Raw genomic sequence first — 2801 nt, forward strand, 5'->3', positions numbered from 1 at the left:
GCGCGTCCAGACCACTCTTGGCCTGCGATAGAAACATCTTATCAACGGGAAAAATCGCACCGACTGGCGAAAGTCGTGGCAAAGTACGAACAGAGACAAGTAAAGGTCCTTTAAAAAAGTACTAGTCAAGAGCCCCCTAAACCTAGGGAAAGAGACTGGTTAAGACACAACGTGCAATTGGTCCCACACTCTGCAGCTCCCAAATCGCCTCCCCCTACAGTTCCCGGAGGCCCTAGGTGAAAAGGTCTTATTCCGTCCGCAGCAGCGGAAGGCGGAAAAAAGGCGCGCGTATAAATGGTCGGAAATCCAATATTGAAGACCTGGAACGAAGGTTCAGCTATTGAAACAGGACGGTACTGAAAACAAGAAACTGAGAGCTCTGAGACCATGAAATTCGGACATCCCACCTACTACCACAGAGACAACGGTCTTACGCGTTGAGACGTAACAATTGTGCGAGGTATGTAAAGGTTGGAGGAAAGGAAGTAAGGTCGTTACGTCGTTCATGAGGTAGGACCAGACTACCTCTTCAAGACAAAAATCCAGAAACTATCGGAGCTCTTGACCGGTATTCAAAGATCAATGAAGTAGAAACCGCAAGGGGGCTTATAAAGGGTAGACGGTAACACAATCGTAAATCGACATCCAAGAAAGTCGGTACACTAACCTGCCCGTTTTTAGATAAAATCTAACGCCCCGAAAAGGAAAGGCGCTGGAGATGCCTAAAAAACAACACCCCCCGTAAGTCCCAGACATGATATCTTGTATATAACTGAAGAATTGTGAAACATTCATGGTCATCGAAACTCGAAACACACGAGTATAGTGACAATCTTCAAACACGCGTACTTGTCTCTTTGTGCACACAGATCGCTGTGGACTGTAGACCTTCAGGACTAAATAGCGAATTACGAATGATCTAGTATAAGAATTCGACTGTTTTTGTTCGGTGCAGAATTTAATGTCAGGCTGTATACGCTGGTGGATTAAGACTCAACAATTACGGATNATGTTCAGGTGTATATCAGTGTGTAGTGTCTCTACTTTAAAGAGTCCTCTCCTGCTGATGTTCAGGTGTATATCAGTATGTAGTGTCTCTACTTTAAAGAGTCCTCTCCTGCTGATGTTCAGGTGTATATCAGTATGTAGTGTCTCTACTTTAAAGAGTCCTCTCCTGCTGATGTTCAGGTGTATATCAGTATGTAGTGTCTCTACTTTAAAGAGTCCTCTTTAAGTGCTTTCCTGTTACTGAAAGCTTTTGTACGCATTAAGAAAGGGTGTGTCCGTCCACTATCTGCACATCTTACATCCCTTCTTGTAGATTAGTTTGTGTTAACGTTAAATGTCAGTATTTTCTCTCGGGCTGCCCACTCTTCATTTCTCTCAACCCGAAACACACAGGAATAAAATAGAAAATAAAATAAAACCTCCAGAGCCGTCAGCCACAGTGTCTTCAGGCGTGAACACACTGCATGACAACTCAATGAATAAAATGAATAAAGTGTGTGCCGTAATGACTCGGTGAGTTTCATTACCTCCTCTCCGGCCTGCAGGAGTTTAAAGCCCAGGTTTGTCTTCTTCATGCTGAGTAACTTTCATCACCGCGGCCACAACACTGATTTGAAGGTGCATTGAACACATCCTGAGAGCGGTACATCCACAGCGAGGTGAGGAGTTCACACGTCAGCAGAAAACAAGAGATGTTTTGTTTTAATGTCAGAAAGCAAACGCATTCAGTTTTATGATTGTTAACATAACTTTATGTGCTTTTGAAGAATACACTAAAGGTTTAGATCCAGCCCGAGGCATTTGGTTATTATTATGCTCCATATATCTGGAAAGAACTCACAGAAAACGGCAGGTCCGCTTCAACTTTAGTGCCTTTTATTAAATCAAATAAATATGAATATCGTAAACTGTCCTGTATCTTTTGTTCTGTCTTTTTCTTTTTTCGCTTGTTTTAATGCGTATTGATTCTTTTTAAATATGTTTTAAAGGTCACCGATTAAACCACATCCCCTTCTTCAAGTCTTTTCCACATCAACATTCAGAGACTCTGAAACAGGAACAAAGACTCTTTTTGTCCTGATCTATGTATATTAAAACAGCTGATCAGATTTTGGTGACGTTGTGATGTCACAATGTTTTTTTGGGTTGTGCAACCATTAGCCAATCACCAACCAAGGTAGTGCGTTCACACCTGCCTTGTATAGTCCGGTTGAATCGAACCCTGGTGCGTTTAGCCGCTTGGTGCGGTTCATTTGGGTCGGTGTGAACGCAGTCCGAGACCTCTGAAGTGAACTAAACAACTGGACTCTGGAGCGCTAAAACAGGTGGTCTCTGAGCGCTTGCTAGTGAACTCTGGAGCGGTTCATCGCTGGTGTGAACGCAGTCCGCACCAAAACATAGGAAGTGCAGAATTTACGCATCACAAGAACGCGGATATCTTCAACGAAGCGGAGGGATCTAGATCGGCATGAAGGTGTTCTTTTCCCCATCATGACCAAGTCGCTGCACATTATCCCGCTCATCACACGGCCACATTCTCAACAAAGTAACGACATGACTCCCAATATTAATTGAAATGCTTTTATGGATTTAGAAAATGATTTTATTGATTTAAAAAATAGTTGTAAGTATTGATTTAAATTGACATGCATCCGCTAAGAAAAATAGTCCGTTGTTACCGTTTTTTAAACAGTCTGAAATAGGGATGTCCCGATCACCTTTTTTGCTCCCGATCCGATTCCGATCATTTGATTTTGACAATTTGCCGATACTGATTTTTCCCGATCCGATCT

Source organism: Notothenia coriiceps, unplaced genomic scaffold, assembly GCF_000735185.1.
Source record: "Notothenia coriiceps isolate Sejong01 unplaced genomic scaffold, NC01 NC01_scaffold00037250, whole genome shotgun sequence".
NCBI lineage: Eukaryota > Metazoa > Chordata > Actinopteri > Perciformes > Nototheniidae > Notothenia > Notothenia coriiceps.